This window comes from Drosophila persimilis, unplaced genomic scaffold (genome assembly GCF_003286085.1).
Source record: "Drosophila persimilis strain 14011-0111.01,24,50 unplaced genomic scaffold, DperRS2 tig00000697-arrow-arrow-pilon, whole genome shotgun sequence".
In the NCBI taxonomy this organism is placed as follows: domain Eukaryota; kingdom Metazoa; phylum Arthropoda; class Insecta; order Diptera; family Drosophilidae; genus Drosophila; species Drosophila persimilis.
The window spans coordinates 1,027,123-1,039,887 of NW_020825338.1; positions in this window are offsets into that span (position 1 = coordinate 1,027,123).

Genomic DNA, 12,765 nt, shown 5'->3' on the forward strand with positions numbered 1-12,765 from the left:
TGAGTGAGATGAAAGTGGTCCGAGGGCAGCAGCACCGACAAGTAGGCAATGGAAATTTGAATGGCTTTCCTGATTTAGTGGCTGTGTGTGTTGTTGCTTGTCAATGGCTCATGTCTCATGTTCTCTGTGCTGTGTGTATTGGCTGCTCTGTTGTCGGGGGATGGGATGGGGAATGTTTGCCTGCTCCCGTATAACCGCCCGGATACTTTAAACTTCCGGATCTTACGATCCGGGCGCGAGACGCTCCGAGGAGTCGACCGCATAACATCTTGTGGGCGGTTGAAATGGCTTTGTTGGGGCGTTTGGTAGAGTGGCGATGGTTGGCAGTGTACATTTTAATCCTGCACAGCCTCATTTGGTCTTTAGTTGCGTTTGGAGTGGGTGGGGGGGGGGTGGGTGTGGAATTGGCTGGGCGTAAATAGCCGAATTTGCGACCGATAACACACTGGGCATTGATAAATGCAATTTGAATTTGAATTGGCTTTTGTGTGTTATCGGTCATTATTGTCTGTGTTAAGGCAAATCAGTTGCCTGCATATATATATATAGCTATAATTATACCTAAGAGACATGTATGAAATCACGCTCTTAAATTGTAATGTCATGCGCTCTTATACCATGTTGCGAACGGAGCCTATGCAAGCAGCAGCCGCTCATGAAGAGGGCGCCGCTTTAGAATAAACTCACTGTGAGGGAGCGTACGCTCCACCCACATTTTTTCCACCCATCATCTTGCCGGCATTTTCCCATTGGAGGGACCCGAACTTATTTCATTAGAATTAAGATTTTTGACTTTTTATTTTCTAGGTTTAAGCATTGACTGTTCAGTTTTAGGTTAAGGGGGAGGGGGGAAGGCCACGAAGGCCACTTGTTATTAATTTTATATTATACGGCCCGAGGGGTCTCTAAGCCCTACGTAGCTTACTATTTCCTTAAAAAGGGGGCAAGTCGTGATCACGGCGGACGCCACTGGCTTTCCAGAACCAAGACCCAACAACAACGACGCAGCAGCGGCCAAAGAGAGACGAGGAAAACACCGAGAACCAGACCCAACAACAAGGACGCAGCAGCGGCCAAAGAGAGACGAGGAAAACAACGGGATCCAGCGAGCCGCCGGCATCGACGCAGCAACAGGCAGAGAGGGAAGCACTGACAAGATAACCCAACAACAACGACGCAGCAGCGGCCAAAGAGAGACGAGGAAAACAACGGGATCCAGCGAGCCGCCGGCATCGACGCAGCAACAGGCAGAGAGGGAAGCACTGACAAGATAACCCAACAACAACGACGCAGCAGCGGCCAAAGAGAGACGAGGAAAACAACGGGATCCAGCGAGCCGCCGGCATCGACGCAGCCACGGCAGAGAGGAAAGCGCTGACAAGATAAGCCAATAGCATCGACGCAGCAGCGGCCGAGGAGAAGCGCTGACAAGATAAGCCGACAGCATCAACGCAGCAGCGGCAGAAGAGGACCGCTGAGAACAGCAATCAAATCCAGCAACGACGCCCCAGCAGTGGAAAAGAGAGGCGAAAGTCACCGGCGCAGCTACAGACGCCAAAAGAGAGGGGAAATAACGACGCTAGCCGCACACGCCGACGCTGGATCGGCAGAGCCAGCAGAACGCCGGCTCTGAAGCTGGGAAAACGTGGAAAGGATGTCAGTTAGATGAGAGGCAGTCGTAGGAATCGGACGCGTTGACGGGTAAAAATCCGAGTGGCTCGCGAAAAGAAAAAGAACACACGTGGCGGACTACTTCGAGATTAACGCGATCAGCGGTGCGCGAAGGATCCGGAATCGATACTACGCTTACGGAGAGGGGATCCTGCACCGGCGCTGCAATCCCGGGAAAGAGGAGGCTTTCGACAAGCACAAGCGTGGGAGTTCAGGGGTAAGCGAGTCTCAAGACGTGCATACGGGCTGCTGAGCGGTGCGATAGGTAGGGAACCAAAGAAGAATAAAGTGAAATGTAACGAATATAACGAAAACATAGCCTGGTCACCAACAATCTATACGCTAGGGAACCTGAATGCCCGGGGCCTCATCTTCTCCGCCCTTCCCCACGCCTCTTGCCCGAGTCTCCCTCTTTGGCTACACCCACGTGGTGACCCGTATTCGCTCCGGATGTCCGTCGGGGCCCCCGCGTGATTCCTTCAGTAGTTCGTAGCCCAACAGGATCCTGAGGCCGCTGTCCGGCGATTGCCTAGGCGTTCTCGGTGACAACTGTTGGCGTTCCCCCCGCATGATTCCCTCCAGTAGTTTGTGACCCCGCAGTACCCCAGTAGTTCCCAGGGTCCCGAAGGCGCTGTCCGGCGATTGCCTAAGCCCTCTCGGCGATGCCTGCCCTGTATGAAAAGACTTTCGCAGTAATGTTTAGCCTGATAGTGTCCCGTGAGTGCTATCCGGCGATTGCCTAGGTACTCTCGGCGATATGCGTCGGTATTCCCGTATTCGTAGTAATTCTTAGTTCGACAGCGTCCCGGAAGCGCTATCCGGCGATTGCCTAGGCACCCTCGGCGATGCTTGTCGATATCTCCGACCCCGTAGCAATTCTTAGTTCGGCAGTATCCCGTGAGTGCTATCCGGCGATTGCCTAGGCACTCTCGGCGATGCTTGGCGATATCTCCGACCCCCCGTAGTAATTCTTAGTTCGACAGCGTCCCGTAAGTGCTATCCGGCGATTGCCTAGGCACCCTCGGCAACGCTTGTCGATGTCTCCGACCCCCGTAGCAATTCTTAGTTCGACAGTGTCCCGTGAGTGCTATCCGGCGATTGCCTAGGCACCCTCGGCGATGCTTGTCGATATCTCCGACTCCCCCCATAGCAATTCTTAGTTCGATAGTGTCTCGTAGGTGCTATCCGGCGATTGCCTAGGCACCCTCGGCGATGCTTGTCGATATCTCCGACCCCCGTAGCAATTCTTAGTTCGACAGTGTCCCGTGAGTACTATCCGGCGATTGCCTAGATGCCCTCGGCGACGCTTGTCGATACCTCCGGCCCCGTAATAGTTCTTAGTTCGACAGGATCCCGGAAGCGCTATCCGGCGATTGCCTAAGCCCTCCCGGCGATGCTTGCCGATATCTCCGACCCTCGTAGTAATTCTTAGTCCGACGGGGCCCCCGTGAGTGCTGTCCGGCGATAGCCTAGGTACTCGCGGTGGTATTTGTCGGTATCCCCGCATAGCAAAGGCCTTCGTAGTAATTTTTAGTCCGACAAGGTCCCGTGAGTGTTATCCGGCGATAGTCTAGACACTCTCGGTGATACTTGTTGGTTTCCCCGCATAGCACAGACATCCGTAGCAGTTCTTAGTTCGACGGGATCCCGAGAGCGCTATCCGGCGATTGCCTAAGCCCTCTCGGCGATGCCTGTCGATATCTCCGACCCTCGTAGTAATTCTTAGTCCGACAGGGCCACGTAAGTGCTGTCCGGCGATTGCCACTGCCACGCCCCGTACTGTTCCCTTTCATCTCGGTCGCTCCCGTCTGGGGATTGCCTCCCTGTCCCCATCGACGGCCCAGAACTCGGAGTCCCGGCAAATTATAAATATTGCTGTAATTTCGACCCTGGAGTAGACTGAGATATGTACCCCAGCCCAGGATCGCTTCCTTACAGATGGCGCCCGAGCAGGGACTCCGGGATTCCGTTATGTTTTGGGGCGCTAAGTAGAACAGTTGATCAGAAAACGAGTAGCAGAAGGAATCGGGACTGTACCACGCGCAAGCATGGCCAGTCGGAATCATTAGGCCAAGAATAGCTGTATATCTCTGGAAAACCGCACGTGAGGTCGCCCATTATTCACGTACAGCCGAGACTGGCTTCCCTAACCTCCCTAGCAATAGCGTCAGCACGTGGCCGCCGCGCCCACACGAGGAGGAGAACGCCGTGGCGAGACGGCAGAGAAAGAGAACCGAGCCGAAGCTGGGCAGAGATCGCAAGAAAGAGAGCGACACGCACGCGGCGAGCAGCGAGTCGTGAGCTGTAGACGCCGAACGGGCATCGGAACCCTCCCGTAGACCGACCGTCCCGGCTATATATGTCGGACCCAGAGCCAGAGAATGACAGTCAGTGCCCGGTGTCAGCGAAAAGCAGTCAGTATCCAGCGTTCAAGCAGTCAGCGCCCGGTATCAGCGAAAGGAGGAGTCAGCGCCCAGCATTCAAACCGTCAGTACCCCAGCGTTCAAGCAGTCAGCGCCCGGTATCAGAGAGAGTCAGTGTCCAGCATTCGAAGCAGACAGTCAATGCCCAGCCTTCAAAGTGATCGGTCAGCGTTCAGCCATCAACACGAGACGAGATCCAGCGCTTAAATCAACGAACCCGGCACGACCAGGACGACAAGGAAAATTCCAAGGACAACGATAGCAAGGACTATTGACCGGCCCAGCAAGGATCAACAGTCAGGACAATTCCAAGGACAACGATAGCAAGGACCATCGACCGGCCTAGCAAGGGTCGATCCCCAGGCTACTATAAAGACCGACGACAACCACGACCATCGACCAGGACCCCAAACAGCAAGGACTCCAAGGACGCCCCACTGGACAACCGTGTTAACCGTGCATACGCCGTGCTTCCGTGACTAACCCCAAGGACTCCGGTATTCAGCGCGTTACCTAAGAAAAAGATTCTACCGGAGGGTCAATTCGTGATACTACCGTCGGAAACGCGAAAGACTTCGAAGTGCCAGTTCGACCACCGTGCTTCGACATGGGGGTACAGTGGATTTCGTATCGGCGCAAGGACGAATTGCAGGCCATCGCCGTCGAATTCGGCCTCGGTGAAACCGGGACAGTGGACGAACTGCGCAGCCGGATCTCGGCCTTCATCTCGCGCGGCGAGCATCCGACGGCGATCGAAAAGCGGATCGAAGAGCTCGGAACGGTCTTCGACAGCGCGCCCAGCCCGAGGAACCCGAGGAACACGTCCACGTCGCCGGGACCGAGTCGACGTGAACAGAAGGAAGGGATCTGTGCGGAACAGCCCCTATCCATCGTAATTCCCGAGTTACCGCGCGCAGCTCAAGGTCCTGGGTACAGTGACTCTAGCCGGCTTGAAGCCACGACCGACCGACGACATGGTGATAATCACTACCAGCACCGCTTCCCCGAGGAAGCCGGAACTTCGCGACCCGGAAGGGAAGAAATCTCCTTCGCCGCCCTCGCCGATAAGCTGCGCAATTGGGGCCTGAAGTTCGACGGACACTCGGATGCGCTGGCTTTCATCGAACGGTTGGAAGAAAGGGTCGACTCATATGGCGGGAGTCCAGCACAACTGCCGCGAGCCATCTCCGGGCTACTAACTGGCAAGGCAGAAGGATGGTTTAGGACGTTCCAGATGCAAGGCAAGCCATGGACCGAGTTCCGGAAAGAGTTCTTGGAGTTCTTCCTACCCCCGCGATACTTTTAGCGCTTGGAAGATACGATCCGCTCCCGTCACCAACGACCCCGAGAAGCCTTTCAGGACTACTTGATCGACCTCCGACTCATGATGCAACGAGCTCAGTATACTCCAGACAGGGAGCTGGACAGGATCTACGAGAACCTTCGGCCGGAATACCAACTGTTCACCCGTAGGCATGAGTTCGAGACGTTGCGAGAACTGACCCACTTGATAGTAGCGTACGAGACAACGCGGGACCGCGAACAAACCCGCCACGCTTACGACCGCCCAGATACGAAAACCAGAACGACATCATACCAAGGACCCGGATTATCCACCCCGCAGCATGCTCCTCCAGACGACACCGGGCCCTCCCGGAGCGCCGAGACGGCAAGCCGCGTAGTGACCCAGGATGGAGATCAGCCGGTGAACCCACGCCGGGCCTGTCGGAATTGCGGAGAGGAAGGTCATTTCAGCAGTTCATGCAGGAATCGGCGAGTGTTATTCTGTTGGGAGTGTGGTCGCCGCGGCATCCGGACGATCGACTGCTGTAGGCTGTCCGAGTCTCCGCTCGTCAGGGAACCGATCGGAGACATACCTCCAGGGCCCCCTGGAGTAACTCATCCCTTAAGTTTGGAAGGAGGCAGGATCGCCGCGCTAGTAACCATCGAAGGAGTACCGCTCACAGCTACCCTCGACACAGGAGCGACGCGGTCGTTCGTCAGTCAACGCATCGCTCATGAAGTAAGTACCGGAGGGAACGCACGGAATATAAGGACTACCGTCCGCCTGGCGGACGGTACAGCAAAGGAGGTGACGCAAGCAGTTTCGGTCAAGGTACGTCTGGATCAACAGGAAACGCGGGTGATTCTATTAGTCCTACCCATGGTAGTGGACGACATCATACTGGGGCTCGATTTCCTTTGCGGCGTCCAGACCATAATACAATGCGGCCGAGCGTACTTGCAGTTGACCCAGCGGGCGATCCGGGAAACCAACCCGATCCCCACATCATCCTCGACTCGGCCCCGCATGGTTACTTTTAGTGACGAACGTCCAGCGACGGCATCCGCTGCTCCTACCCCCTCGACCAATCCAAAAGCGACCCACCGGACGAAACCAACGCACCAGAATCTCGAACCCGCCAGACCCAGCAATGTACCAGTGACAACGCACCTGAATCCCAACCACGCCAGACCCAGCAACGTAACCATGACCACGCACCAGGATCGCGAACACGCCAGACCCAGCAACGCCACCCGAACCCAACCCACGATTCGATACGACCACGCCAGAATCATCAACGAAGCTACGACAGAGACGACTGCGACACCGTTGGACACACCCAGGGCCAGTCCGTCCGCCCCGAAGAACACCCAGAGTAACGAAACCACGCCGGAGACGACTGCGACACCGCTGGACGCACCCAGGGCCAGTCCGTCTGCCTCGAAAACCACCCAGAGTATCCCTAACAGGACAACGCTTCTAAGCCTCGACCACGCCAGAACCAGAAGTGACATCAGGACAACGCGTCCAAGTTTCGACCACGCCAGACCCAGCCGCAACACAAGGACAACGCTTCTAAGCTTCGACCACGCCAGACCCAGCAACGATACAAGGACAACGCATCAAAGCCCCGACCGAGACGGACCCGGCGGCGCTAAAAATATAACCCGATCGACGCGAGCCAAATCAGACATGCCCAGCCGTGCGGCGCAGCCAGTGCAAACGACCCCGTAGGAAACCAGCCTCGCTCCACAACACGACCCGTTACGCCTGGAAGACGACGGCCCTGAAGGACATGGACGGGTCGAGGTAGACCACCTCGCGTCTAACCCCCCAACGGATTATCAACTCGCCCCTTTAGCCGATGCCGCGGCCGGTCGACAACGCAACCCTTTTCGAAGGTCAGACTCGACTAACCCTATCACCGTGAACCTCGCCGTCATAACATGTGCCCCGCTCGAAGAAATCTCGCCACCGACAGCCCCCCATCATCGAACCACCCCTCCCGCCGTGGGTAGCCGAGTTCTTGAAGCAAGAATTGGCCAAGTTCGAGGGATTGAAGGGCGTGTCTCACATAGCCGAGCATACCATCAACCTGAAGGACGACAAGCCGATAAAGCAGAGGTACTTCCCCAAGAATCCGGCCATGCAGAAAATCATCAATGCTCAGGTCGACGAGTTGCTGCAAGACGGGCGGATAGAAGCTTCAAAAAGCCCACACAGCGCACCCATCGTACTGGTGGGAAAGAAGACAGGCGAGATGCGGATGTGCGTAGACTCCCGACAGCTCAACGCGCAATCGATACCCGACGCCTACCCACTGCCCAGGATCAACCACATCATCGAGAGGCTCCGTAACGCGCGTTACATCTCGACGTTGGACCTCAAGAACGGGTATTGGCAGATCCCTATGGCCGAGGGGAGCCGAGAATGCACCGCCTTCACCGTTCCGGGCCGAGGACTCTTCCATTGGAAGGTGATGCCGTTCGGACTACACTCAGCATCGGCTACGTTCCAGCGAGCCTTGGACAGCGTCATCGGACCACAGATGGAACCCAACGCCTTTGCTTACCTCGACGACATCATTGTCATCGGAGCGGCACTGGAAGAACACGTCGACCATCTGCGAGAGGTTTTCCGAAGACTGCGGGAAGCCAATCTAAGATTAAACCAAAAAAAATGCAGCTTTTTCCAGAAAAGCATCGTATATCTGGGACATGTCATTAGTGAGCGGGGTATACACACCGACCCAGATAAGATCGTCGCCGTCCGGAAGTTGGCCCCACCAAGTTCAATAAAGGAGCTTCGACGCTGCCTAGGAATGGCATCGTGGTACCGGAGGTTTGTCCCAAACTTCGCGGCGATTGTACAACCCATGACTAGCCTCTTGAAGAAGGAGAAAAGGTGGATCTGGAGTGACGAACAGCAGGCCGCTTTCGAGGAGTTGAAGGAGAAGTTAACCCAAGCACCCGTCTTAGCCTGCCCGGATTTCACGGAGAGGTTCGCTCTACAAACTGACGCAAGCGCCTACGGTCTAGGGGCAGTCCTGACGCAACAGATCCGCGGAGAGGAGAGGGTCATAGCCTACGCTAGTCGAAGGCTCTTGAAAGCAGAAGAAAACTACTCGGCCACGGAAAAGGAATGCTTAGCCATCGTCTGGGCCATCAGGAAATTACGATGCTACCTGGAGGGTTACCACTTCGACGTCATCACCGACCATCTCGCTTTGAAGTGGTTAAACTCGATCAATAACCCGACCGGTCGCATCGCTCGTTGGGCTCTGGAACTCCAACAGTATCGCTTTGACGTGCTTTACCGACGCGGAAGCCAAAACATCGTAGCAGACGCTCTTTCCCGGCAACCTATCGACACCATACAGCGAACCCTAGAAGACCTGCCCACCTGCCCCTGGATACAAAGGTTGCACGACCCGAGGAATGCAGAGAATTTATAATCGAGAACGGACAGATCTACCGGCAGCCTGGACACCGACCAATCGAAGAAGAATCTCACCAGTGGAAATTATGCGTCGCCAGTGGCCATCGTAGATGAGTGTTAGAAGAATGCCACGATCACCCGACCGCCGGACACTTAGGAATACGGAAGACCGCCACTCGGGTAACCCAACGATATTATTGGCCAGGACTCTACAGGGACGTGGCCCGATACGTGAAACATTGCGAAAGCTGCCAAAAATTTAAGGTGAGCCAGAACAAACCCGCAGGTCACATGTATACGCGCCAGGCTAAGGGCCCGTTCGACATCCTTTGCGCGGACTTCGTAGGCCCACTACCCCGCTCAACGCACGGCAACACGATGCTCCTCGTGTTCTTCGACTCATTCTGCAAATGGGTGGAACTTGTGCCACTCCGGAAAGCCACAACCGCCCTATTGGAGAAGGCGTTCCGAGAGAGGATACTCTGCCGATTCGGGGTCCCGTGGAAGTTTGTGTGCGACAACGGAACACAATTCACTAGTACGACTTGTACGACGAAGTGACCCCAGGATTAGGAAATGAACCAGAGCCTGCCCACGGGAAGGCGACACGACTGCAGGAAGTATTCAAGGTCGTACAGGAGAACACCCAACGGGCATCCCAAGAGCAGAAGAGAACATACGACCTCCGACGGCGTGAGTGGCGACCCGAACTAGGAACCCTAGTCCTCCTTCGGCAGCATCACCTATCCAAAGCCGCCGACGGTTTCGCGGCCAAGTTGGCCCCTAAGTACGACGGGCCGTACAAGGTAACCCAATTCTTATCTCCCAACATAATTCGACTACAGATTCAACAAGGCAAACAAAGGAAAACAGCGAGTTTAGCCGACTTAAAGGCCTTCCACGGAGTGGAACACCCCGAGGACAACCCGACGACGCTGGAGAGACCCGAATGACTTGCCGACTTCGCAAGGGCCACTTGCGGTAGCGCGCTACCGTAACGTCCTCGCCCCGTAAGGGGCGCGACCCACGAAACCGTAAGCTACGTATACATCCCCTTATGGGATTAGATAAGTCTTACGTCCAATGTAAACATCTTCTTACTCGCACCGCTCAAGCAGGATAGGGGGAGGGTATTAATACTTCTAGTTAAGACAGGCAGGTTCTAACCGACAGGCATTTTCTCCCTAGAATCGACAGAAGACATGAAGCGTCTAAGAGATGGAAGGCAAGCTCGGCCCCTAGGGGCAAATGGTGATACGACGGGACACCCTAGCGGAGACCAGCGGCCTGAAGTCCCGGCGCCTGCCGACGAACCGACTGCAAGCCGGACTCGCGGCTGGATCGTCAACCCCGATGGGCCATCCACCTCCCGTCAAGCCCAGTTGAGGCGGGTCGGAGAGGCGACTCTTAGACAACCGGGCTGGATGCCATGGGGTCAGCGCGCGGCAGCCATCCAAGGGTGGATCGACCAACAAACACAGGACCCGGGGACCGACGCCGAAGAGGAAGTGGAGCCCGATGGTCGCTTCGCAACCGCAGGTGTCCGCTCGGCGCCCAATCACGACGTCGCCGCCCTGAATCGCCTTTGGCTCGGGAGTTACGGGGCTGCCATAGACGACGACAATGCGACCACGGACACCGACGAGCACGAGACGGTCCTGCGCGACGCTCCAAGCCTGGCGTCCACGCTGCAGTACGAAGGGAGCGGACACCCAGTGGCTCGCGGAAGCGAATGGGACTCGCCCCTTTGGGCCGAGTGGGACCTGGCCGGTCAAGGTCGAGTAGTCACCCCTCCAGCTGTACGCAACGAGGACGAATCCGGTGATGGTGCTGGGCCACACTACTCTGACGTGTCAAACGCGAGCGATGCAGGGGAAGGAGCAGGACCCCAACGCGACGACGGAGGGTCCGATTCCGGGTCCCTCATGAACCTGGACTTCGCGCCACAAGCGAACCAGCAGTGGGCACCAGCCAACCCATCGGGGTCAGCTGACATCCCGCCCCCCCTCTTTGCCGCCCACGCCGGACTACCCCCACAACGTCCAGATGAGGAAGTACGCGACTTCGGCTCCGAAGAGAGCCTCCCGCTGGAGTATGGCGAGATGGCCGACCTGCTGCAAATCCTCCGACTCCACCCTACGGTAGCCGCGGTGCAGGACGACCCGGAATGGGCAGAGGCTCCCCCCGAATGGCGGACCAACGCGCCAGGGCGGCGGTTGCCCCGGGACCTCATATCCAACATCACCGTATTCTTACGCGATCGAGCCTACCGACTGGGAGTCCTGCGACTGGAGGTCCATGACGGCACCTGCTTTCGCGTCAAAATTACCCGTAGCCGGGCTGTCACAGTCACTCTTCGGCACCCCCGAAGTATGGAGGGGGTGTGAGGGAGCGTACGCTCCACCCACATTTTTTCCACCCATCATCTTGCCGGCATTTTCCTATTGGAGGGACCCGAACTTATTTCATTAGAATTAAGATTTTTGACTTTTTATTTTCTAGGTTTAAGCATTGACTGTTCAGTTTTAGGTTAAGGGGGAGGGGGGAAGGCCACGAAGGCCACTTGTTATTAATTTTATATTATACGGCCCGAGGGGTCTCTAAGCCCTACGTAGCTTACTATTTCCTTAAAAAGGGGGCAAGTCGTGATCACGGCGGACGCCACTGGCTTTCCAGAACCAAGACCCAACAACAACGACGCAGCAGCGGCCAAAGAGAGACGAGGAAAACACCGAGAACCAGACCCAACAACAAGGACGCAGCAGCGGCCAAAGAGAGACGAGGAAAACAACGGGATCCAGCGAGCCGCCGGCATCGACGCAGCAACAGGCAGAGAGGGAAGCACTGACAAGATAACCCAACAACAACGACGCAGCAGCGGCCAAAGAGAGACGAGGAAAACAACGGGATCCAGCGAGCCGCCGGCATCGACGCAGCAACAGGCAGAGAGGGAAGCACTGACAAGATAACCCAACAACAACGACGCAGCAGCGGCCAAAGAGAGACGAGGAAAACAACGGGATCCAGCGAGCCGCCGGCATCGACGCAGCCACGGCAGAGAGGAAAGCGCTGACAAGATAAGCCAATAGCATCGACGCAGCAGCGGCCGAGGAGAAGCGCTGACAAGATAAGCCGACAGCATCAACGCAGCAGCGGCAGAAGAGGACCGCTGAGAACAGCAATCAAATCCAGCAACGACGCCCCAGCAGTGGAAAAGAGAGGCGAAAGTCACCGGCGCAGCTACAGACGCCAAAAGAGAGGGGAAATAACGACGCTAGCCGCACACGCCGACGCTGGATCGGCAGAGCCAGCAGAACGCCGGCTCTGAAGCTGGGAAAACGTGGAAAGGATGTCAGTTAGATGAGAGGCAGTCGTAGGAATCGGACGCGTTGACGGGTAAAAATCCGAGTGGCTCGCGAAAAGAAAAAGAACACACGTGGCGGACTACTTCGAGATTAACGCGATCAGCGGTGCGCGAAGGATCCGGAATCGATACTACGCTTACGGAGAGGGGATCCTGCACCGGCGCTGCAATCCCGGGAAAGAGGAGGCTTTCGACAAGCACAAGCGTGGGAGTTCAGGGGTAAGCGAGTCTCAAGACGTGCATACGGGCTGCTGAGCGGTGCGATAGGTAGGGAACCAAAGAAGAATAAAGTGAAATGTAACGAATATAACGAAAACATAGCCTGGTCACCAACAATCTATACGCTAGGGAACCTGAATGCCCGGGGCCTCATCTTCTCCGCCCTTCCCCACGCCTCTTGCCCGAGTCTCCCTCTTTGGCTACACCCACGTGGTGACCCGTATTCGCTCCGGATGTCCGTCGGGGCCCCCGCGTGATTCCTTCAGTAGTTCGTAGCCCAACAGGATCCTGAGGCCGCTGTCCGGCGATTGCCTAGGCGTTCTCGGTGACAACTGTTGGCGTTCCCCCCGCATGATTCCCTCCAG